This window comes from Lissotriton helveticus, chromosome 4_1, assembly GCF_964261635.1.
Source record: "Lissotriton helveticus chromosome 4_1, aLisHel1.1, whole genome shotgun sequence".
Classification (NCBI taxonomy): Eukaryota; Metazoa; Chordata; class Amphibia; order Caudata; family Salamandridae; genus Lissotriton; species Lissotriton helveticus.
The window spans coordinates 641045296-641072606 of NC_136063.1; the positions used below are offsets into that span (position 1 = coordinate 641045296).

The window sequence follows — 27311 nt, forward strand, 5'->3', positions numbered from 1 at the left end:
GAGTCTGACTCCACCTAGAAGGTTACTGCATGTTCTATTTCTACGCGGAGTTGTACAAGTAAAGCCGCTTCACATGATGTATTCTGCACAGTTAGTTTCTCCAGGTTTGGATCACGTTGCATATCGGTCATGGCCAGGAAGCACCACTCACTAGGATAATGTCCAGCACATACACATTGTGTTAGGCACAGCGAGAATTATTATATATTATTATACTGCCCTGTCGATAATATCTATATTCTTCTGCCTTCGAAACCCTCAGTTGAATTAATCAATGTGATTAATTCAACTGAGGGTTTCGAAGGCAGAAGAATAAAAAACTACGACCTGGGTGCGCGAGAATACACCATGCAGAGCGTTGTAAGCTTTAAGCATTTTGCGCATTAACCTTGCCTAAACCAGAATTAATTGCTGCCAGGCGCCCAAGAAAGTGAATTCATAATGCCGCTTGAATCGATGTTTTTGTACCCGAGGACTACAACTTCCATCAGTAGTTGATTGTAAACTACAATTCCCAGAGGCAGGTGCGTGTCCATGAATGCGGCGCATCTATCGGTACGCGACGCTGATTCACGCTATGCGGCCGAAATAATGGTAGAAGGAGGTTTAGACACGTCAACAGGTAAGGGACATATACGTGCCCTAAAGTTAGGTAAACGCCTGCATATAGCGCGAAACATGATATTTAGTTCGCCATGTGCTTCATTATAGGAAACCGAGAAAGAAGCTGTACGAGTTCCTGAGTTTTCATTACAATAGGCGAAGGAGAAAAACATACGCCATAAGGTAGGATGTGTGCCTACTGCATTATTATCTTAGTCGAAGCATAAAAAGGGTCCGAAATTAAATATACTGGCGCCCTCTCTCTCTCTCCCTCCTCTATACCCCTTCCTTTTTGTTGTCCACTAATAGGAAACAACGAGGTACAAGAATAAAGGAGTTCCGATTCGAGTCTGGCATAAATTAAAAAAGGTATGCTGGAGTATACGGTATATGGATCTAGTCTAAACACAAGTGATTAGAATAAAATACCAAAAACCTCCTCTTACTCTCCACAGACTCATTGCGCATCTTGAACAGGACACAGCGGTCTAATATAAACCCCAGTTAAATTACTCTTTACCACATTGGCAGGTAGGTAGTTCTACACAGCCATGGGTATAAGTTGATTAAATGATGCTAATATCACAGACAAGTGATAGGTGCTTTATTACTTTTTAGGTCTCGCCTGTCGATGCGCATGCGCATCGAGCTTGCGAGACTATTGGGGCTTAACCACTCTTTAACTAACTTGCAAGGAATCGTGGCGATTCCTTGCAGTGCCCGTGACTTTTAAGCTCAATGTGCATGTGCATTGAGCTTAAAAGCTCGTGCACATCAGTTCCCTCAGCCGGCTGCTTTAACACCCTCTCCGCCCCCTCCCCTGCCCGCCGTGTCTCATTTCTCCTCCCCCCTCCCCTTCTCTCCCTCCGTCTTGTTTAATCCCTCCGTCTTGTTTAATGTAGCGTTCTTCCATATCCGCTTTTATCGCATTCATACACCATCCGCTACTCTATACACGAGCGCTTGCACTCTCAGTGTATGTCGGGATGAAGGCACATGTCACACACTGTGGCCGGTGAATTGCTTTGCCGACTTCCTTCGTCGTAAAGGGTACTTGTCCTCATCGCAGGGTTATGGTCATTATTTTCGGTCCCCATCACATTATTTCTCAGCGTGTGCTCTGCCTCAGGACGGCATTTCTCCTCCCCTCGGGCAAGCAGATAGCCGCAATAACACCCTCCCTGCTCAGCTTTCTTCTCAATTTCTCCCCGTCTCCACTTCCTATTAGGAGCCCTTCCTCTCCCCACTTCGTATGCTAGCCTTCACTCTAGCAATGGCAGTGCTTTCACTTGTTACAAAATCAACCACTTTAATGGTAGTCAGTGGACTAATTCAATTCCGAATATTTGTTTCGAAATCTAAACTTTGAGAAAGCCATACGTGATTACACAAAATGCAGATCTTTTATTTTGAGCTTTATAATATTGCAAGATGCATCCCGGTGTCAATTCTGGCGAAAGAACACATTTTGCACAAAAAAGATGAAAAAATAAATTTGGTGCGAACAGCTGCTTGCGTTCTGTTTGTTCATGTTGTTCCTGTGATATAATTTTGTAGCGAACTGCTGCATAATTACTCAACATGGTATAGTTTTACAATTTTTTCCAAATTACACCGGCGTAATTTTACTTTTGCTCAGCCCCTGGTCTTTTTAGAGCAAGTACATAGAGACGCAAAAGTGAACTCCGCTGACTTTAAAGCATCCTGCTTCAAATGCTTGAGACTGCTCTAATCGCCTGTAGTTTTATATTCCCATAGCTGCCGCTTGATTTAACGACACCTGGAATAGCGCCGTAAACAGCACTCGAAGTGTAGTGGAAATGCTGTATTGATGTCGGCGTAAAAGCAGTTTTTGACTTTAGGTTACTTGATGAAAAGAAGACATTGAAGAATTATAAGAATATGTGACTTTTTTGGGGACCTTTTATATAGCGTGAAACTGACTCAAAGGTATTGGGGCGCTTTACCTGAGCACCAGTTACATTACAGAAAGACGAGTTTATTTTTTTTCTCTCTCCGGAGATTGAGTGATTTGCCCATAATCACAGCTTGTTGAGCCAACGCCGCTCCCCCCGCCCCCTGCTTCACACGTCTCACGGCCAGCAGGCCGTCTCGTATTTCTCCTCCCTCCCTCGCCTCCCTCCCTCATCACTGACGACGCGAAAGATTTACCTCCATAAATCTTAGCTTGGTCGGGTCCGTTTTATTTTTTGCTTTATTTGTTCTTTGCCATTCTTGTTATTGTGTTCAGGTCCTCCGAAAACCCTCATCTTCTTCCTCTCAGCTGTCAGAAAACAGTGGTCAACGCACTTAGTTTATCACGTGGCCTGGACTATGGCAACTCTTTACTTGGGTGCTCTTCCTTATGTTGTAAAACAGTTTCAAATTGCGCAGAGCACAACAGCCTTTCTGCTTAAACTTCCTTGTTAATCTCCAGCATCTGCACGTCTTTTCTTGCTTACATTGGCTTCCGCTTTAGCTGCTGTTTGTATTTAAAGGCCTCTGATTCTCTCATCGAGCTTTCTATGGCACTAGACCGAATTACATTCCAGACAAACTTCAGATCTACTCTTCTGTGTGCATTATTACGCTTACCTGCTCAGAATTTTCATCTATTCCTTGAAATTCTCAGGACTAGACTAAGAGGTCGTGACTTATTCTTCTTGGACCCCCAAATTATGGAATGAACTCCCTTCTGTTCTTCACGAGGAAAGTAGTTTATCAGTGTTCTGATGCAACCTGAAAGCCCATCTGTTTCCATAGGGCAGCTAACTATGATTTCTGTTCTCTCTTCTCCATTTTTGTTTTCACATTAAACTACTGAAAATATATTATTGCAGTTTCCTTTGCAAATATGCGAACAAACTCCCCGACCCTACTTATTTCTCCCACTCCCGCTTGCTACCCTGCTCCCCCTCCCCCGCCTCGCACCAGACTACCATTTGTCGCATTTAGACTACCTTCTCCCCCACCCGACTTGAAAGGCAGCCTCACACACCAACATTTGTCTCTCACACCACAGACTCCTGCTCCCCCGCCCACCCAGCAATGCCGAGAGCTATTCCCTCCCACTTGTTTTTTTACCCGCTCCGCCCCCTCCCCTGCCCGCCGTGTCGCATTTCTTTTCTCCTCTTTGCTCCTCCAGCAGTTCTGTCACCTTTCCTTCTCTCCTCCCTTGTCCACCTTTTCATTGTTTTTGCCCACCTCTCCTCCAGTTGAACTCTGTCACTAGCTCCTTTCAGCCCCTTCTCATTCCAGTGTTTTCGGGTCCCATCTCATGCTTGTTATAAAGGGGCTGCCAAAATGCGGACACTCCTCAACCCTCTGCTTCACATGAGACTCTGCGGCTCTCCTGGGACAATAAACCACTCCAGAACAAACATGGAGTTGTCATACGCGGCCATCTATCTCAATTAAAGGCCACATAGCTTCTCTAACCTCTAGGAAAATCTAGCCCTGCTATTTAATTTTGGTGCGGGATTACTGTGTAAAGAAGGTTTGCATAACGTCTCATCTGACTAACTAGTGCTTTAGTTTAGCATTGTATGTGTTTTCATAGGCTTGTGTGTATGTCCTTTAATGCATGTGCATGCTTGTCTTTTTCTATTCAGTTCCCGTGTCAGTGTGTGCTTACCTGGATTTCCGTTTGTCTAATTTATGTGGCCTTTGTCAACGAGGCAATCCGCTACTCTGTCCAACGTTTATGAAGACGAGACACTCAACCACGCAATGCCACTCACACACACAACGCCACTCACACACGCAACGCCACTCACCCACGCAACGCCACTCACCCACGCAACGCCACTCACCCACGCAACGCCACTCAGCCACGCAACGCCACTCAGCCACGCAACGCCACTCACACACGCAACGCCACTCACACACGCAACGCCACTCAACCACGCAATGCCACTCAACCACGCAACGCCACTCAACCACGCAACGCCACTCAACCACGCAACGCCACTCAACCACGCAACGCCACTCACACACGCAACGCCACTCACACACGCAACGCCACTCAACCACGCAACGCCACTCACCCACGCAACGCCACTCAGCCACGCAACGCCACTCAGCCACGCAACGCCACTCACACACGCAACGCCACTCACACACGCAACGCCACTCACCCACGCAACGCCACTCATCCACGCAACACCACTCACACATGCAACGCCACTCAACAACGCAACGCCACTCAACCACGCAACGCCACTCACACACGCAACGCCACTGAAACAACAGCGCCACTCAAACAACAGCGCCACTCACACACGCAACGCCACTCACACACGCAACGCCACTCACACACGCAACGCCACTCACACACGCAACGCCACTCACACACGCAACGCCACTCACACAAACAACGCCACTCACACAAACAACGCCACTCATCCACGCAACGCCACTCATCCACGCAACGCCACTCATCCACGCAACGCCACTCATCCATTTGCAAAACGAAAAATGTTAAACTCTTCTATTGCGAGACCTATTGCATTTTCAATGCTTGTTTTATTTATAGATACACCAAAATGTGGATTATTAGGATGCCCTGATGAGAGCACACTAAGGCAGAAGTGTGTCTCGAAACGCGTCGGCACAGCGAGAATACCGCTGAGTTGTGTTAGGCACAGCGAGAATACCGCTGAGGCACAGTGAGAATACCACTGGGTTGGATTGATATGAAATTATTGTCTAGATTAAGGCAGACTTGCAGTGCAATTAATTAGCCTTGCGAAAAACATCTCTATTGTCCAAATTCATGTAGACTTGTAGTGTTGGCCGAAAAAAGTTTTTGTTGTCCACATTGTATTAGTGACAGTAATTGTGAACACTGTGTGTTAAAATTGTGAATTGATTTTTCTTATTGAATTGTGTCAAATGTATGAAGTAGTGTATGTACATTTTTTTTTTAAATGTTTGTAGGTAAATTTTGTGTGTTAACCTGTGGAGAACAGTTGCCCCTTTTTTACCATACATGAATGAATTTGAAAGATGTGGGTAAAATAAATAACCCAACCACCAACAGAAAATAGTGTGGTTTCTTTTCCTAAAATGAATGGAATTTGAGTGACATAGGAACCTAGGTCATTATTATTGTTGATAATGAACATGCTGGCATAGTCAGATCCCTACCATGAACAATTAGCGTACCCCTACCATGATCAATAAGATGGCAGCTACTGAGTCCAAAAATATTTAGCCTCTGTGTATGCAGATATTGTGAATTTTCAAAGATCTGACCTAAATACAGCAATGGTATTATCAGAGTCCAGTATAATCAGAAAGGTGGTATAATCAAAGACTTGAAAGAATACAAAAATTGACATAAGATCATTGGCATAGCAAGAAAAGGTAATTTAGAGCCCTGATATAGTTAGAGTATAGCCATAATTTGCCACATCGCTGCAAGTCACACAATGTGACAAAGGTATTTTTTGTTTTATAGGACAAGTAGATTTCTGAAAAACATAATTCCCTAGACGGGTAGATACTTTAGCAAATTCCACACCCCTGTTTGTAGAAATAATACACTCCCAGTAGTGGTGCAGGTCAAGAAGAGAACCTTCCATTAACGCACCAATAAACATTGTAGGTGAGGCAAAAGAAAAGTCAACCTCAATCCAATTCAAATCTTCACACGAACTCCCAACCAAAGCAAAACACTAATGTGCCAAATGTTGACATGTAGACATTACATTAATACTCTGAAAACAAGCCTACTGGGACAGATGTCCCATCCTAAAATGTTTCAAGCAAGCAGTAAATGTATTAATCTTCCCTCTGCGCTCTCGAAGCATGCAATCACAATGAACCGAAAGACTGGTTCCCAACCATGAACAGCTGGAAATTTGAGCTTAGAAAATGGGCTTATGCAAAGGACAGACGGTTAGACGTTTCTGGCATAGAGCTGGGAGACATGTCCCCCTTACTCACTGTGACATCATGTTGCTGGTCTTAGATTGCAGGTCCGACTCAAACTCACCGTAATTCACTGACACAAATCCGTGACCAATTCCGCGTACAGCGCACTACTCCATGTGCCAGTGATGTAGCAAGAGGCCTAGATTTTTATAACTTGTTTAGTATACCTGGACGACACATTACCCATCAAGTATATTTCCCTTTACATGCAGCGTACTCACAACATAGGCTGGAATGATATCAAATGCCCATTTGTTTATTCCCTACAATTGTACTGCAACGTTATATGAGGTGTGGTGTTGTGCATGTGACAGGAATAATGTATACTAAATGTCATTTTACTTTGTATGTTTAAATAGAAAATGTCAATAACGATCAATTTTATTTAAAAAAGTGCTTTGCTTGATGTCTATGTCAGTCAACACATAAGAAAATATAGTAGCTAATAGTATACCAGCTGCTAAAAGGTTTAAAAGGTTTGAGATACTACCTTTTAGTTTTTTAAGTTTAATTGCAGTGCAGCAAAGCCACAAGAGGGTTGTAGCAAGCACTGTATAAATAACATATTTTTCAATGTTACATACAGACACACAGAAGGATAATGCCACTTGTGCAGTAGGGTTCAAATATATAACATTTTCTCATATCCCAAATACTGCAATGGACATGGAAAAACCTGCAGTAAGATCTGATGTGATGGTTTCCTATGCAAACCATGAAGGACAGAAGTTGAACACCTCACATAGCAGTGAATACCAAAATTCTTCAAATGTTCAGATACTGTGAATAAGAAATGCTATGATTACTCAATGTACCCACCTTGTCAGGGACGGAACGCGGAGTCTGCCTTGCCAGAATTACAACTCATCCTCCAGGACGCCACATTGTCAGTGATGAGCATCTAGCTCACTGAACCTACTGTCCCACCAGTCGACATAAATAAGTTGGTCAGGACTTGTAATTGTTGAGCTGACACCACCTGATGACCTTTCCACAAACATATTCAGACCCTAAAGGAGACCCGGTCCAGGGGTTCTAAAACTGCAACCCGGACATCTTTTTCATCAAGTGGAGTTAAAGACACTTCAGAAACGAATCATTTCCTAGGAGTACACATTGGGCTCCATGGACCTCTAATGTTAGCCTTTAATGCTTGAAGTCATCACGATCTTGCATAGGTAAATATCATTGATGTGCAGATTCCTCGCCTCGATAATAGTGCTAAATCCCTCATGCAGGTATCCATTTCTTACATTATCAAGCATGTAATTCTAAGTGTACAGCACAAAATATCTAGCTGTGAAACATCAGTCATTTACAGATACACCGACAAAATTTCTTCTATTGCCAAATGACCAGCACAATTTGCCACATATAAAGCAACCACAAGTCATCATCAATTAAAATAGTCTACTTAATTAACTTTAATTAATATTAAGCCCCACCGTTGAACCGAGATGCTTTAGTTAACCTTCAAATGTTAGCATTTTCTGGCTCTTCATCATCAATTACCAGACAAAATTCCAAATAGTCCTTGACACACTGGGAACCACGGCAGTCTCATGATTCACCTGCCTCTGAGACATGGGCTCCACCGAGATTTGATGACTTCCTCAATATAAGTGAACATTGATGGATAATTACCAACCCACTATCCCTGACCTTAAAGGAAGATTTCCCCAATATGTCCCACATCCTCTTTAAATGCTACAGAAAACCTCTGACTATCACAAAGGACTTCTTACATAATTTCACACGTTATTACTGACATTCACACCAGAGTGCAATTAAATGACCTCTTAGCAGAATATTTGAAAAAACTAAATTTCAGACTCACTCCCCAAACCTTCTTGCCTACCTGGTCACCCAGATGGACACAGTAAGGAACCTGTGGATCGCTGTGCCCTGCTAAAGACTGGAGGGTCGACAGTGAAACATACAAAACTCAGTTATCATCATTTGGCTCCCTTCCTGTTCGAACAAAAAGGCAAGCTTGCCTGAACGAGGAGTCTTATCCGCCACAAACATTTGTCTCCCTTTCTGCTCTCCTCTCCACGAGCTAAATTCCACCTAATTTGACAGAAACATTACAAATCTCACTAGGTTCTTTATTTGGCAATATCAGGCTGATATATTTCGTGATCACGCTTGCTTTTTGTAAAAAGACTACTTTTTTCTGGCCAGGAAATCCTTCTCATAACATGTAGCTTCAGGGTATAATTAACTTGGAAGTAACATGCTTAGAATGTCAAAGTTGTGAATTGATATTTCATAAACATTAGTTCTTGCATTCCAAGCAAAGGGTGAAAAAAATAAAGCCTGAGGCAGACGCCTGAATGGCGAGAGAAAAGGTACGATTTACTAGATTTAAGATAGCTTTGTAATTTATCTACCAAAATAATGGACACGTGTAAGTGACCCCTAGTAAACACGCTACAGAAAACGTGCTGTTTTCACCCTGTGCCCAAAGCCATAAGCATAGCACAAGAAACAGATCAACAACAAACATTTTTCTTAGCTTCCTTTTAGTGACATCATTCAAACAAAATGATTTATGGACTGAAAGTCAGAATAATAATTTGAAAAATATCTGAACTGACTGCCAGATAGACGGCAATCTATGCAGTTAAAGCAGTTTTAAAAGCATTACAAAGGCAACAGGACTGGCGGTGTTAAGCCCGCGAGATGGTCATCTTTCTTTCAAATGACATACGTTTAATAAAACAGCACGGGAACCTCCTTGTAGGCAAATGTATTTATATCATACACCATTATACTCTTCATGCTAATCACATACGTATATGATTGTGTTAGGCATAGAAAAGGTATTATTGGGTTTGAATGACCTCAACCTGAAAAAATAGTTTGACTGCTCAAAGATGAATAAACAAGAAAAATCCCCAAAACAGAAAAAAAGGATAAAAATAATTGAAGGGAAAATATGGGTGAAATTTTAGTTATGCCTTCAAAATTACTTAAATACCTGAATGTTTACATTATGCAAAATTAACAAAATATCGCATTGGACGATCAGGTGTACTTTCACTTTGAAAAGGCCTATAATTTTACAACATTTTCCTTAACATTTAACTCCCATTTGATTACATTCTGCCACCCTCCCACTTCAAAATAGTTTGCTAATCATAAATCACGACTGAGACTCTTCTTGGAAGAGGCAGGGTGGGTAAATGAAAAATTAGACAGATCTCACAATTTCAGGAATTTCGACAGTGGAGCCATCTTTTGATTTACACGTTTACACATGAGATGTATTGCTCAGGTTACAGTGAAATTACAGGTTCAGAACGCAACTTCCTACGGTTACCACAATCTTAAAGGTTCAGGCCTCAAACAAAATTAGGAATTATAGTGTCATCAAAATCTATCGATATAAATAACTAAATGCCTTCTTGAGACTTGGCTTAATTGACATCCGTAGTAGCAAATAAACATATTCCCCGCAAAAACTGCTAATTTTCGATATTTAATTTTTTTGTAAATAAACTCACTTACTCCGGAATTAAAAGCTTGCTTTTTTTAAACTATTAGTTTGTTCTTTAAAATACCAGCGGTTTATGGGACAATGAGCAGACAGCAGCTACTGGATCCCACACATGGTAGTTGAGGTTGTTTGCTACTCGTGACCTGGAGTGGAGTGGAATGTAATCTCACAGTAGGGAGGAGGGGAAGTCAAAGGCTTCTTAGGAAGCTAGTGTGGTGGGAAAGAGCTCAGAACTCAACAGTTATCCAACAGACACAATAATGTATTGTCAAGTCAGTGCTTAACTTTTAAATTAAAAGAAAATACTTTAATTCGCATAGTGTAATACTACATACCACAATTAGGGGAATCAAACACAGGGTTGCAATCCTGTTTAGGATCTTTCTTGCGGCACTACAACTTCAGTACTATCCCTCCAGAGTTCCCCATCATCTAAGATCCCCAACATGTAACCCTAAACATGCAATGATGAGGCACAGGTGCAGCTCACTCAAATCATCACCAAGGTGTATATGTGACCAACAGTTCAGTTGGCTTTCAACTCTGCAGTTACTGGGTAAAAGTCCAAAGTGCATTCTGCAGACCTCTGACTACTACTCTGTCTTTCATTCCACTCACAGTCTTAAGCTTCGCAGTTACCCAAGCGCTGTTGTTGCAGTTTGGGGTGGTGCGGGACCGAAGTGTGCAGTGGTACTGATTCTTCAGGACAACTCAAACTAGCGGAGGGCCAGTAGCACCTTCATTTGGAACTTGGTGGTTGGGAGATTGCAGTGCATCGGCTCACACCGCAGCTCTCATCTTCTGCAATAGTGGCCTTCCCAGACCAGGTGCAGAAGGGTCACTGGGATCGGCAGTGGACCTCCGTGCCAATCTTGACATTGTGGATGTCTCCAGCAGTTGTGGCATCTCCATCGATCAGGGTGCCTATCTTGTAGTGACGGAGAGTACAGATTTCGGCAACAGCACCAGTCACTCGTTTCTCAGTATACTTACAAACATACCCAAAGCAACTCTAGAAGTTAATGTGGTTCACAACAAGAACCACTGAAATAGATCGGGTGACCCATACTACACTCAAGTCGCTCTTGGCTTCACTCTCTTGTCACTTGCTTTCTGTGGAAATTCCCAGCACCTGGAACACGAAGGGTTTATCCTCCAGAACAGTCTCTTCTCCTGCAGAGCCAGGCACACTCTTTCGCTCTCTCAAAAGGCAGGCAGGCTTTTTGACCGATGACAGGCTGTCAGCCTCCCTAGAGAAAGTGTAGATATCAGGTAATGTCACCTCACCTACCTCTGGGAGGCTGTCTGTCATGCAGACATCATCCCTGGTTACACAGCAGTCTTTTGAGTACTCTGCAGAGCACTCCCTTCTGTGGTTATGAAGTGGTTTGATTGGGATACCTACTGCCACTGGACTAATCACTACCCGTAAAATTGCACAATGGACACAGGAAGGGGTGACGACAATTGGAGCACGGTTTATAGATAAGGCACTGGCAGATCATGAAAATTTCACCCGCGCTCAAGGGGTCCCTCAGACACTGTTTATCCTAAATGCCGCCGTCTTCTATTATATTAAACGCCACTGGTCCCCCGATGGAGCAGAGCCTTCTACTCATAAATTAGTACAAGCAGTACATTTAATAGGGAAAGGGCGACACCTTACCCGCTGGTTGTATTAAGGCATTAGGACACACGCTGAAATATCACTCACCCCCCTAAATACAAAGTGGACGGGAGATATGGCCAGGGATTTCACGGATTAAGAATGGGCAACTATATTGGAATTTCCTAAAAAGGTATCCAGAATTGCTACATTTAAATATATACAGTATATGATATTACATAGGGCGTATCTTACACCACACCGTAGTAATAGTATGTATCTGAATGCACAACTTCCTTGCCACGAAGTCAGGAACCAGACGCTGATAAACTCCATATGCTGTGGAATTGTCCACGTCTACGACGAAATTTGCACACAATAGGATACCTAGTACAAGAACTAACGGGCACTGATGTCTGGACAACTCCATAGAACTGCCAGTTGGGGTTACACTGTTGTCCGAAAGGAAAGAAAGTGCGATACAGATTTGCGGACATGGCCATTCTTCTAGCGAGAAGGAAATCAGCCCTTCCCTCACACCACTTACCTGGCATGCAGAAATGACTCGTTGGGGAAGTGCGGAGGGCGCAATTATATGCAGAGAAGAATCCCGGGGTTTATGTAAAATACCCATATCTCTGGAATGGGATCAGATGTTATGTTAGAATCAGTAAAAGCTATAAACCCACTAGAGCCTTCAACCTCCCAGGTCGCAGTGCCATCTCCTCCACTAACGCCTGAAAATAGGGATGAATCTGTTTAAGGCTATATATTGAACAACATCGCAATGCTCAAGAACCATTCAAGATACACTTAACACAAATACTATACTTATTCACAAAATTGCAAAACTCTTCAGCATATGCATACATGGGTGGGAAGCCAGGACAATGGGTGGGGAGGGAATCTTTAGGTTAATCAATGTTAGTTTGTAAAGTTATGTAACGAAAAGATTTGCATTGAATATGGTTGTTGATAGATTATAATGGTCATTTATTATGGAATGTGAGACATTGATTTGAAATTGACCGATACCCCGGAATTGTAATAAAGATCCCTTTCATCTATGTATATAAAAAAATGAAGAAATTTGAAGTGGAACAACGTCGGGTGGATTATTTCAATTGTATACACGTTTCAGACAGGCGATGTGGATCCACTCAATTTTCAACGGTTCTCTTTAAAAATTTAATTTTTTGTCTGTTTCTCAGGTGCAGCCTTAGTGCTGCGTAATGGCTCTCACAACAGGTAGCAAATTATGCTGGATCGAAGAACATGTATCCAAAACGAGGGCACAATGAAGTGTGAGATTTCTGCATCTGGTTGTCATCAGCTTTCATGAAGAAATAATCAGGGACAGACAAAAGGGAACAGCCTAACTTGAAACGCTCACTACTTGAATAACAGAAACTGCAGTCCCCACCCTTCACCACTACCATCTTCCAAATGGTGCTGCTCGGGAAGAACCAATCAGCCTTTTTCTAAGAAGGGCCTCGCTCATCGAATTTCAAAGGTGAGCCAATCTCCATCCTCCCTCACATCAGTGTCTGGTGCTTCACCCTCCAGAAACATGAATGCAGGCAGTAAACAGGCACTGCCAGGGGTAGATGTATCCACCATCCATTTTGTACCATGCTTAACCAGGGACACTGCAAAATAGATTTCACTGGTCTCAGCACTCAGACTGGCAAAGCACAGAGTCCCACTACTATACAGGTGCTACCTACTCACTGCACATACACATGCTAATTAATTGGAAAAGGGGGTGGAAATATTTAGGCTAAACGAAAAATGCGTGAACAATGGTACATTTCATATTTAAATACTGTACGAAAAGGCTTAAATTACAAAGTGGAATGGCAGCAAGTAATAGTAGCAATATAAATGAGGATGACAGATGCCTTCACACATCTGGACTTTTTTGATAAAGCCTATTAATTTGCTGATGCTGGTTGATGAGGTGCTTATTAAAGTTATTTATATTGGGTATATACGTCTTCCCTTTATTCTAAGAAAAATAACAAATATTTTAGGTATCACTTATTAATAGTCCTCCTGCTTTGAGTAGAATGACGTTTTTTTGATTAGTTTTAGTATGGAGTATTGTGGCCGTCTACTCTTACTAAAGAGGCTGTACGGTCTTTTGTTTATTTTTATTTGTTTACCGTCTGCCGATTGCCGGTCTAGTTTTCCATTCGGAAACTTTTCTGGTTATGCTTATGAGCTCGCTGATGCTGTTTGATATGGTCCTTATTAAAAGTTACATATATTTGGGTATAAAACATCTTCCCTTAAATCTAAGAAAAATATTAAATATTTAGGTACTATTATATAATTGTCCTTTTGTTTTGACAAGTTTGAGTATGGAGTTCATGGCCGTCTACTCTTACTAAAGACTACGAGGGTGTGTGGTCTTTTGTCTATTTCTAGATGGTCACCGTTTGTCGATTGCCGGTCTAGCTTTCTATTCGGAAGTGTAGGCCGAGACCGAAAGTATGTACATGGCCGATCATGGCTTGCCGCCTGATTCGGGTATTTAAACTGTCAGAAAAGGCTCTCTCAAAAGAACTCTGACAATATTTTGGAGGCGTATGCCCCGAGTCCCGGATACCAGAATTTCAGAGGTATGTAGGGCTTGGCATTGAGAGTAGAGCATGCAATTATTCGCTGCATTTAAACTAGTTGCAGCAGTTTACTAATATGCGGAAATACTATGTGTCCCTTTCTTTATTTAGAACACTGGCGTCTCTGGATTTTTAACAAGTTGGGATTTGGTGAACAAACCCACTACATCAAAGAACTTCCACGATCTGTGGAGTCATATGCCTCGTGCCCTGGATATTAAAATATCGGAGGTATGCAGGGATTTATGTTGAGATTAACGCATGTTACTATGGGTTACATTTAAGTTAGCTGTAGCACTTTACTAATATGCTGAAACACTATGTGTCCTTTCTCTAGTTAGAGCATTGGCGTTTTTATGCAATGAATACATCGGGTTGTGGTGAAAAAAGCTGTTACATATAGGAATTCCGACGACCATTGGAGGCGTATGCCCCGTGTCCTGGATACCTGAATAATAGAGGTATGTAGGGCTTCTAGTTGAGATGAGGGGATAGGGCCTGCTCTTCGTCTTGTATAAATTTGCTTGCTGCATTCAAATTACTCTCAGCATTTTGGAAACCTGCGTGTCCTTGTTTTTGTTTAGAACGTTGGCGTCTTTGCTTTTAAACTCGTGGAGATTTGGTGAATATACCCGCCACGCGGAAGTGAACTACGAGACTAGGATCAAGCTACCGCTTCTTTAGGTAAATTAGTTCCTGGGTTTTGAGGGACCTTAAGATTGGCAATAGGAGAATATATGAACTCTTCCCGATAAGGGAATAAACTGACATGCATTATATGGGCTGTATCAGTTCACACTGTGAATTAGAATGATATTAGTCACTATGTAGGTAGCCTTTCCTTGGCTAAAATGCAGTTATATATTGTTGCTCATTTTATATAAAACAAAGATGTTTTTCTCCTAATGAATTTAAATTAATGTGCTGATTTGTCATGAACCATTTATGTACATTATGAAACATTAAATTCTGTTAGGTGTAACAATTGGAGGCGGCCCTGCCCCACATTTAGATTCCTAACAAAGGTAGTAGGTTGAGTTGTGTGGTTCTATGTGAAGGCCATAGTATACGTTCTAGGGTTTAATTACGCCTACATGTAATTATGATTTTGGATATGAAATGATGTTGTGAATGTTGTTGTATATTTATCACACTGTGAAGCACTTTTTGTTTGAACATAGAGGTTTTGTATTCATATGGTGTATTTGTTTTTAGAACTTGTTAAGTAATATGTTTTTTATATACCTTTGTCTCTACAGATATTTAATGTGTGAATGAGAATGAATATAGTTTTTTCCTGAAGAAGGTGTTGGCTATCTATCAATTTGCCCACCGAAACGCGTTGATGCCAAAGCGAGGGATAATTACTCTAAGTCTATGGAGACAATAATTCTGACGGAGAATTGGAATACTAATCAGAATTGATCTCTGGATGACTACTGTATTTCCCTTTGTGCAATAGGAATTACTTTTCCTTAGTATTTTTCCCATTTTTGTGTTGTATTACTGTGTTTTGTATATTTTGTTACTAAGTAATATTGCACCTATGATAGGTTTGGATCATCTGTTTTTAGAAGGTCTCAAATGTTTTTAATATTTGTTTGAATAAATTGTATACTTTTTTTATATAATTTTTACATTTCCTCTTTGTTCATCACATTGGTGTGAATCAAGTTTTTTTTTATTAGAGTAATGTTGTGGATTGAGAATATGTGGCAGCAACCAGATGGAACGACCTGCCCAAGGATCTCAGACTCACGGACTGCCACCTGACTTTCAGAAAAAAACTGAAAACCATTCTTTTTCCGAAACCCGATTAACTCTATATAACTCAAGTATTAACCCACTGCTTACCACAGAAATCATAGCGCCGTCATATCCTATCCAGGATGATTGATTGCGCTTTAAAAGCACCATTAACATTAACATGTGATTGAAATTGCCCAAAGGGGATCTCACTTTTTGACATTTGTCTTTTATGGTACCCTACCCCTTTGGCTGTTGGGTCCCTCTCTCTTTTTTTTAGAGACAAGCACATGGAATGTCAGCACAAGGATTTGGGTTTCACATAGTAGCAGCATCTTACACGTGGGTCAGCAGACAACTCTATCCTTGACACAGGGAAAAAGAGTGGATTGCATTATTCATCCACAAAAATTCACTACACTGCCATTGTCGCTTTATGTGACTTACCCATGGCATAGCCTGCTGTCCTTTGACATCTGTGAGGGCTCTGAACCTCACATTACCAGGGCCAGGCCAGGCCTGGGCCACTGTGCACACAGCAAATAGGGTTATGATAGGGCCAAGAAAAAAGTCAGGATACCAGTTTCATAAGCAGTTGGACACTCAGGGCAGGAGTACATGACTGTTAACCATGTAGGGTACATTCCAGTTCCAACACCAGCTCTTTTTTTTAAAGAAAATAGACGACCCTGGTCTCCAAATATTAGCTTATTGATTTAATTAAGTGCCATTTATTACTGCAAGACATCTCCATGTGTCACCATCACATAGAAGGAATGCAACTTCATTGGCTCCCAATTTTCCAGCGCTGCGCCTTTAAAAAAGGTTGCACGTGTTTAAGGCCCTGTATGCTAAAAGCCCCGCCTTTATCACGAACTTGCTATCCAGATATGTTCCTATCCGGACCCTCCATTCAACTTATCTCTTCTTGCTTTCTGTACCCAAGTTCAAACGCATGCGCCAGGGGGGCCGCCGCTTTGTGGTCCTGACACCTATACTATGGAATTTGTTTCCTCTGGAAATTCGATCCTGCACTGACATTATGCAGTTTAGGAGGCTCCTCAAGACATGGCTGTTCAGGCAAGCTTATAATCTGGGATAGTAGACAGCTGTAGTTTTGCTCAGTTCGCCTTTAATCCCCTTTTTTGTTCCTAGGTCAGCGCCATGAAGCCACCCGGTGTAAGTGCGCTTAACAAAAACCCACTAACATTAACAGGATGCCCACCTTATACCATATATAATGGAATACAAATGTCAAGAAATGCTACAAGAAGTCAAAGGTGGCTACTTTATGCCAGGGAAGACCAACAAATGTAAACATGCCATTGATGTCCCCAGACAAAGACATACAGTCAAAAAGGCAAAGACATAAATGAATGCTCAGTCAGTCAGACTCACATGCATGCGTACAGACAGACTCTTTCCCTGGTGCTCCTGGTTCTGGGGGAAGTGTCTTGTGGGGAAGGGGTAAAGCATATTGTTTTCTCACTCAGACTCTCAGAGCATAGCTTCTTTACTACTATTTCAATTAGACTACTTGACTCTTGCCACTGCTCACATTCAGGGAACTACTTTTTAGCTTGTTTTTACCACTTAATTAGAGTGTATCTCGCCGATGCATCATGCGTCCCTCATTGACCTCCCCAGGGTCAGGTGTTGCTCCGCCACCCTCCAGCTCCTTGCTTCTCCGAAGCGTGCCGCCTCACTCGCCTTTTTCTGTCTAATAAACCCCTTTGGCTGATTCCCCAACCTTCCTTGTTTGCGGTCTCTGCTAGTCAGTGCAATTTTTCTCTTTCCCAACCCAACTCCTCCATTGCTTTTCCCACTGCCAGTCCCCTTTTTGAAATGGTATTTTTTTCTTAAAATTTTGAAAGAGGGCCAGCCGCTGCAACTTGCTAACAGGCAGTCACTTTCTAAAAGAAAAAAAAGGACTTTTGCACACCTTTTATTCTTTTTTTAAATGTACTGTTCTAAAGAGGTTAAACAAAAAAGAGGGGGACCAAGGAGCTAATAAAGGTCCAGTGTCCATGCTCCTAATACAAGTCTGAGAACAAAAAGGAGGACAAAGTTCCTATACAAGGGTGCAAAAGTCACCGGTGTATCAGGGTGCAAACAGTCACCCATGCATTAAAAACAGGGAAGGATAAGGGAAAGGTAATCCTAGGTATAAAGTACCCTAATATGAGAGGGAAAGACATTCAACATCCTCTGCTGCCCTCACACACCTCGAAGGATGGCATGCTTCATCATCGGGCATTTTGCTCCTCGTAGGGCCGGCACTGCAATTCCCTACGGGACCCCCGAAGGGTCACTTTGTCGGAGATCTTTTTGAGGAAATGCCGGATGTTGCATGAGGGTGTGTGGGGAAGGGTAAAGGAGGGTAATTCATGTACGTGCAAACATGATAGTGTGATAAAATTCCAAGGGTATGAAAGCAGCGGTAAGTTTTTATTGGTAAACCCTTGGCAGTTAAGAATACTGCTTAAAAATGACTGACCCCAAAAGGCCTACTATGCCTGGGTGTCTATAGTCGCGGTCGACATGTTTCGTGCCTCTGTCGCCCGTAGGTCATTGGCGCTTCTTCAGGACTAAACAAAAAACAGTGAAGTGCACGTGAACATAATACATAAAAGTTAAAATGAGAACCCTCTTATCTCAGCCAGGGGGGGTAAGGAAGCCTGTATACCCTCTATGTAAATTCAGCTGCTACACAGAAGCTGCTCCTGGTTGATACCTAGGAAACAAGAAAACAAGATAAACCACATGTGAGCGTCAGTAACTACTTGATGCATCACGAGGTGCCACTTTTGTGTACACCTATTTTCACAGAAAAATTGCGCAGGCGCACGGGAAAGGTCCACCATGAGGCGGGGGCCGTTAGTACAAAGAGCAATTAGCTCAATTAACGCTTATATTATTAAAAAAGTTAAAATAAGGCACCTAGACTCGGCTACATGGAAGTGGTTAAACGTGTAACAACTATGGGGCAGGAGCCTGCCAATGTTGAAATATGGTAGAATTACCAAAACGTGAAAATAGGTGGAACACCATCACCATGCTTACCAAGCACTAGTAAAAGCACTCCTCCAATGGTCAAGAGAATGGACGACCGCGTATAGTCGGGCTGTGGAAACAATAGACACAGGCCAGGCACATAAATAAAAATGTAAATGCACCAATGGAGTTAGGTGAAAATGATGGCAACCATCAAGTGACTGGAACGAAATGGTACTTACAAAGATATACGGGTGCTGCCTCTAGTGCACCTACCCCTGTCCAAACGCTCGCCGTAAGTAAATTAAGAACGGCAAAACGCGGGATTTTAAATCAACAAGTCGGGCAAGGGGAGAGGCGGAAACTCTTTCCGGTGATGTCTGAATAGGAAGTATCTCAATGCGCATGTGCAGCATGGCGGCGAAGAGGCGCATGCACATCAATTGTACACACTCTTCCCTCGCGCATGCGCACTGGCTTGAATGAAAAGGAATGTGTCAGTACCGGTAATGTCTCAAAACAGCTATCAGGAATCAAGCAGTTCCTCCGGTATTTTGGCACCCTTCAATTTCTTGGGCATCACCGTGTAAATCAGGTCCTAATATCATTACCGGACCACGCCTCGTATATAAATGGCCTGTGTAGATGTTCTGTGTGACATCCGGAGGAACTGCTTGATTCCTGATAGCTGTTTTGAGACATTACCGGTACTGACACCTTCCTTTTCATTCAAGCCAGTGCGCATGCGCGAGGGAAGAGCGTGTACAATTGATGCGCATGCGCCTCTTCGCCACCATGCTGCACATGCGCATTGAGATACTTCCTATTCAGACATCACCGGAAAGAGTTTCCGCCTCTCCCCTTGCCCGACTTGTTGATTTAAAATCCCGCGTTTTGCCGTTCTTAATTTACTTACGGCGAGCGTTTGGACAGGGGTAGGTGCACTAGAGGCAGCACCCGTATATCTTTGTAAGTACCATTTCGTTCCAGTCACTTGATGGTTGCCATCATTTTCACCTAACTCCATTGGTGCATTTACATTTTTATTTATGTGCCTGGCCTGTGTCTATTGTTTCCACAGTCCGACTATACGCGGGCGTCCATTCTCTTGACCATTGGAGGAGTGCTTTTACTAGTGCTTGGTAAGCATGGTGATGGTGTTCCACCTATTTTCACGTTTTGGTAATTCTACCATATTTCAACATTGGCAGGCTCCTGCCTCATAGTTGTTACATGTCTTCCATGTAGCCGAGTCTAGGTGCCTTATTTTAACTTTTTTAATAATATAAGCGTTAATTGAGCTAATTGCTCTTTGTACTAACGGCCCCCGCCTCATGGTGGACCTTTCCCGTGCGCCTGCGCAATTTTTCTGTGAAAATAGGTGTACACAAAAGTGGCACCTCGTGATGCATCAAGTAGTTACTGACGCTCACATGTGGTTTATCTTGTTTTCTTGTTTCCTAGGTATCAACCAGGAGCAGCTTCTGTGTAGCAGCTGAATTTACATAGAGGGTATACAGGCTTCCTTACCCGCCCTGGCTGAGATAAGAGGGTTCTCATTTTAACTTTTATGTATTATGTTCACGTGCACTTCACTGTTTTTTGTTTGGTCCTGAAGAAGCGCCAATGACCTACGGGCGACAGAGGCGCGAAACATGTCGACCGCGACTATAGACACCCCGGCATAGTGGGCCTTTTGGGGTCAGTCATTTTTAAGCAGTATTCTTAACTGCCAAGGGTTTACCAAGAAAAACTTACCGCTGCTTTCATACCCTTGGAATTTTATCACACTATCACGTTTGCACGTACATGAATTACCCTCCTTTACCCTTCCCCACACACCCTCATGCAACATCCGGCATTTCCTCAAAAAGATCTCCGACAAAGTGACCCTTCGGGGGTCCCGTAGGGAATTGCAGCGCCGGCCCTACGAGGAGCAAAATGCCCAATGATGAAGCATGCCATCCTTCGGGGTGTGTGAGGGCAGCATAGGATGTTGAATGTCTTTCCCTCTCATATTAGGGTACTTTATACCTAGGATTACCTTTCCCTTATCCTTCCCTGTTTTTAATGCATGGGTGACTGTTTGCACCCTGATACACCGGTGACTTTTGCACCCTTGTATAGGAACTTTGTCCTCCTGTTCTAAAGAGGCCCATCAACTTGGAACAGCAAATTACAAAATAAATAAAAATGGCCACTGCATTATGATGCATGGCAACACATGCACACCTATATGCCGACATTCTGAGGCTGCCCTAGCACCAGGACACATAAATGAAGATATGCGATTACGCATTAAACTAATCACAATTTAACTATTTTTCCCCTGCCGATTCTGAATAACATCGTCAACAAGCATTGGCAAAGTCAATAGATTTGTAGGGGAAAGTGAAAAGGAGAGACCTAGTAGCAACGCCAAAGCTTGTTAAACTAGACAAGATAATATTCTCTTTTATCTGGGTACACCAGAAACCCCACTGGGGACTGTGGCTTGTGCATCAACCCTTTCATCAGGTGGGGTTTCATCACCTTCCTCAAAAGTAAATATACTTCTGGGCGTCAATGGGCGAGTGCATGATGGTGCTTACACAATCTGACTTTTTTCACATTTATTCACAGATTCATTTTTTTTACTACCAATATGAAAGTATAATTTTCTATTACATTTTGTAGACAGAGTATTTCACGAAAGAAGTCAAAATGTAAGGTCGCTTTCTGTTAAGCATGATATACATTGCCTATATGTATTTAACTAGGTGCTTAGTTTCTATGGAGTAAAAACAACTCAGTTAGTCCGTCGCTCCATGACAAATCATAATTTTTCAACAGGGTGTTGTTTTGTGTTTTAAAAAAATTCAACAGAAAGAATACTTTGTGAAATAAAAGAACAGTAATAATACAACACTGTAACCTAGTTTCCTTGCAGGATAGCTTTAAATTGGTGAATAGTATAGAATGGCATTGTTAGAAGAGTATTGTTGGACATGTTTTCGTTTCGAAAAACTGTTGTATTTTCTAAGGCTTTGGGGTTTATTCTGCATTTATTGCAATAACATCAGATGTTGCATAATTTGCTCTTCCTAAACATAACAGTAAGCTAACAATGTAAAGACCCCTCGAAGGGTTTTCTGAGACAGGAGGTGAAGAAAAGAGAAGCGACCAGAAAATGCTGACAAAAGTGGTTCAAGAGGTGACATTTACATTTCAGCACAGGGAAGTACAATGCAATTAGGGTTCAGGACCTCTGCGGAGCTGTGCAGACTAAATTGCGAGGTATATTAAGTGCTAGGGATAGAAGACTGGTGTTGAGAGGTCGTCCTATATATTGGCTTTAATGTATCTGAGAAACGGAACAAGGCACGTTGGAAATGTGTCAAGGTCTAGAGCTTGATGCCGTCAGACTGGCTTTCTGATCTATCATAGATCTATACATTTCAAAGTCAACATAAGACTCCTCACAAAGAGTCCTCAATGGATACATGTTAAATATCTCAATCTTAACGTAAAACTTCAGGAACCACGACACTCGGCTCCCATAAACTTTATGTGGAGCGGCTCAACCTTGTAATCTAATTACATACAATTCCAGGTCCACCACTAACTTCTAACGTTTTTTTTTTTTGCATACGTTAAGTTAATTCATTCGAAGCTTTTAAGACTGTCATCTTTTGTGATATGTTTAGCCGCCAATGTCCTCACAAAACACTGCATGCCGAGGTATCTTTCTAACATCCTCTCCTCCCTTTAGAAAACACTGACTGCACTATCCATTTAAACTATGATCCAGCGGTGGCCCTTCCGCAAAGGCGGTTGATGCTGTCAAGTCTTAGGCGTGGCGGGACCAGGCAAGCCTCTGATGACATGGCAGAGACTGGGAGGAGGAGTGGTGGGCACTGTTAAATGTGCATGTCAGTTTGGCCAGCAGTTTTAGGGCGGCCAAACAGACATGCGCATTTTAGGTTTCTCCAAACTAGCTGTGTTCCACACCCAGGTGGAGGAATGACACAGACTCCCTGTTCCTGAGCGAGCTGCAAACCAGCCTGCTCAGGCCAATCTACAAGCTGCTCTTATAGCATGAGAGCAGCGTCTGATTTGGATTGGGAGTCCATGAATGATGCCCCAGGGACTGCTGGGAGCAGGAAGAGCACATAGGCGCAAGGTGGCCTGCTCGTGGCATCAGGTACTTTTTGTTATAATTATTACCAATTCCCCCCTCCAACACCCCCCCATCACCCTGTCGCCCCGCCACTATATATTGGCAGCAGCCGTGACCGGCTAGTACAACTATTTTCTCACATTGATAGTTTTGGCTGCCTCTTTCAGGATGTATTTTCGTGTTAAGTACTGCATTTTCTTTTAACAACACTATTTACAAAACAAACAAATATTTTGTAGAAGAGCCAAAAACAAAAGGCTGTAAAAAGTCCCAATAAGAAATAGAATAATGGCTTCTAAAAGTGGCTAGCTGTTGCTGCTACTCCATTTCCGCCTCTCACGATCTCCTCATCTTTAGCTTTGATGAGGAATCTTAAATCTGGTTCGCCATGTGATCCCTGCCCGGCAAAATTTTTAGCTAGAATGGCTGATGTTGTTAATCCCCTAGTTAATCCTATTCTCAACCTTTCCTTGAGTAAGGGGATCCTGTCTCAATCCTGGAAACAGGCCATGGTGATCCCTCTCCTTAAAAAGCCCAATCTTGCCCCGGAAGCCCCGTCCAACTATCGACCAATTTCGCTCCTCCCTGCACTTACTAAAATCCTCGAGAAGCACGTCCATAGCGTGCTTTCTAACTTCCTGGAGTCGAATGAGCTGCTCCATGCGTCGCAATCGGGCTTTCGATCTAATCTAAGCACCGAGACGGCGCTCTTGGAAGTCTCAGAGATTGTGAAGGAGGTGCTGGATGATGGAGGCAGGGTGATGTTAGTCATGTTAGACTTGTCGGCGGCGTTCGACACCGTCCCCCATGAGGATCTCCTCATTAGACTACATGACATCGGTCTAGGGGGGACGGTGCTCAACTGGTTTCGTTCCTTCTTAGCCAACCGCCGTCAAACGGTCTGGGCCTCGTCTGGATCTGCCGAAATGCCGCCATTAGGAGTCGGAGTTCCTCAGGGCTCAGTTTTGAGCCCTACCCTATTTAACATCCTCATGACCCCTCTGGCGGATCTGGTGGAGTCCTACGGGGCCCGGATAGTCTCATACGCTGACGACACCCAGCTTCTTTTCACCTGCTGCAAGAGCGAAGAATTCGATGGGGAAAGTATCCGTGAGTGCCTTGGGGCTGTTTTCAATTGGTTCCATCTGAACAGCCTCAAGTGCAACTCGGATAAATCCGAGATACTTTTCTTTGGATGCCCCGTGGATCCGGACTGGCATGATTGGTGGCCTGCTGACAAGTTCCCTCCAGCCCAGTCTTCTAAATGGGCCAAGAACCTGGGAATTAAAATTGACAACGGGCTCACGCTCAAATCCCAGGTGGCAACCTTGACTGGGACCTGTTTCAGGATCCTCAGGATGCTCCGAAATTTTTTTCCCTCTGCTGTCTGAGGAGCATCGGAGAATAACAGTTCAGGCCCTCATTGGATCCAGATTGGATTATGCAAATATTCTGTATCTGGGTCTCCCAGAATACCTTTTACAGCGCATGCAGGTGACCCAGAATGCTGCAGCACGAGCGATTTTCGGTCTGCACCGTCGAGCCAGTGCCTCTAACCTGCTGCAATCCCTCCATTGGCTTCCTATAAGGAAGAGGATAATGTTCAAGGCCTTGACATTAGCCCACAAAGCACTGCATGCCACGGGTGCAAAATACCTACAGAAGAGGCTGAATTTTTATCAGCCGACACGATCCTTACGATCGGAGTCTTTAGCACTTGCTGTAGTTCCTCGTATAAAGAGGGCACGTCTGGGTGGGCGATCTTTTAGATTTCTGGCCCCTCAGTTATGGAACTCTTTACCATTGGTCTTACGATCCACATCCAATCTGTTAGCTTTTAGGAAGGGTCTCAAGACTTGGTTATTCGCTGGGTAGAGTGTTGTTCCCCCCTTTCTTCTGTTGTTCTGTCTACTGTTATGTTTCTTTTTTAGTCTCTTTTCTGGGTCTGGAGCACAAAGCGCCGGGACACTCCTTTGGAGTAGCCGTTGCGCTATACAAGACCCATTAATAACATAACATAACATTAATAACATAACATTTAATTGCATTGTAAATACATCTGGATGTTAGCAAATTTGAGTTTTTCATGTTTTCATCGTTAATCGGGTTTAGAACAAACAGCAAATCTGTGAGGCAAGCGCACAACGGTAGGTATACATACTGTTCTCCACAGCATACCTCTCAACTCACCCTCACTTGAGAGGGGTCATGCTCTCGTAGTCATCTTCACCTTAAATTAATCAAATGCTTACCATAGACTGCAATGTGGACACCTGTCCTGAAAACATTCCTCAAACCAAAAATAAATGCTAGTCAAGGTCTTTTTACCCTTCAAAAGCACTCTCACACGCACATTGGACACGCGAAAGGTTGAGAGGGAATACAACGGGGTGGAGTGACAAAAATGTGTTTGTTTAGCAAGCAGTCTATTCATTAAACTAAAAGCTGCGGACTAAGTGGTATAAGGATTACAATACATCTCTTAACTTTCATAGAGTTCACCAAATTTAACAGCCACACAAACGTGCTGCTGCGAATATCTGCTGTAGTCCGTAAAAGTACTAAAAGACTCCCACTCTCCGTTTCTCGCAGGGAAATAGAACCAAAAAGTATCACACACAACCCTCCTAAACTGTAACACTTTCTAAACATATATGGTAAGGTGTTGGGATAATAAAACAGGTGTTGGGATAGTAAAAAAGAACACTGGTAAAGCAAATAGGTTTAACTTTTGAGAGCAACTGGCACTGTGAATGTTTTTTTTGCCATGCTGCACAACATCCTTGGTGTGCAGCATGGCTAAAGAATAATAAACATTGGCAAAGCAAATAGGTCTTGCCTATGCGCAAGGTATTGGCATTGACAATGTTTTTTAGCCATGTTTTACACCAGTGTGGCTGCAGTTCAGCATGGCTAAAACTTGGTGGACTGGAGTAGATTATAGTGGAGTGGAGTAGAATGGGGTTGATTGATGCGGAGTACATTGGGGTAGATTAGAGTGGGGTGGAGTTGGGTGAGGTAGATTGGAGTGGAGTAGATTAGATTGGGGAAAATTGGAGCAGGGGAGATTGGAGTTGAGTGTGGGACAGTGGATTGGGGTAAAATGAAGTGGGGTAGACTGGATTGGAGTCGGGTAGATTTGGGTAGAAGGAGTTGATTGGGGTAAAGTGAAGTGTGGTAGATTAGAAAGGAGTGGGGTAGATTGGAGTGGGGTACACTGGGGTGGAGTAGGGTGGGTGGGGTAGACTGGAATGGAGTGGGGCAGATGGGGGTAGCTTTGAGTGGAGTCCGTTAGATTGGAGTGGGGTGAGGTGGAATGGGGTGAGGTGGAGTGGGTGAGGTGGAGTGGGGTTCAATGAGTGGGGTACATTGTGGTGGACTGGGGTAGTTTAGGTGGATTTGAGTGTGGTAGATTAAAATGGAGTGGGACGGACTGTGGTAGATTTGAGTGGGGGTAGAGTGGAGTGGGATAGACTGGGGTAGTTTGGAGTGGGTAGATTGGAGCGGGTAGGTTGGAGTAGGTACATTGGAGTGGGTACATTGAGGTGGGGTAGATTGGAGTTTGGTCGACTGGAATGGAGTGGGGCAGATTTGAGTGGTGGTGTATATTGACTGGAATAGATTGGGGTAGATTGCATGGAGTGGTGCAGATTGGAGTGGAGTAGATTTGAGTGGAGTCGGGTGGAATCGGGTGGAGTGAGGTGGAATGGGGTGGAGTGTTATAGATTGGAGTGAAGTGGCATGTCGTTGAGTGTCGTAGAATGGATTGGAGCGTTGTCAAATGGATTGGAGTAGAATTGATTGATGCGGCGCTTTCACATTTATGGATACCGCATTCCCTTCTTTAGATGAACGGCGTCTAAAGAAAGGGGCGTGGCTATTAAAGTGAAGCCGTTGCATGCAACGCTTTGATTAAAAAAAGCATCTGTTTGTCAACTTGACAAACACATGTTTAATTTTTTGTAAAAGCGCCCATGCAGCACTTTCACTTTAATAGCAGTTGTGCACCCTTCTTTAGACACGGTTTGTCTAAAGAAGAGGACGCTGCATCCATGAATGTGAAAGCGCTGCATGGGCTCTAGTGAACAGAAAAAAAAGCAGCAGCTGAGCTCATCCCTGAGCGCCGCCTCCGCCAGCAGG

At 43.2% G+C, this 27311-nt stretch overlaps 1 protein-coding gene across 4 annotated transcripts in view; it reads right to left on the minus strand.

Moving 5' to 3' along the window:
- Positions 1-27311, minus strand: part of FAM110B (family with sequence similarity 110 member B) — a 496654-nt gene that overhangs the window by 147725 nt on the left and 321618 nt on the right. The gene's annotated exons all lie outside the window — the stretch shown is intronic.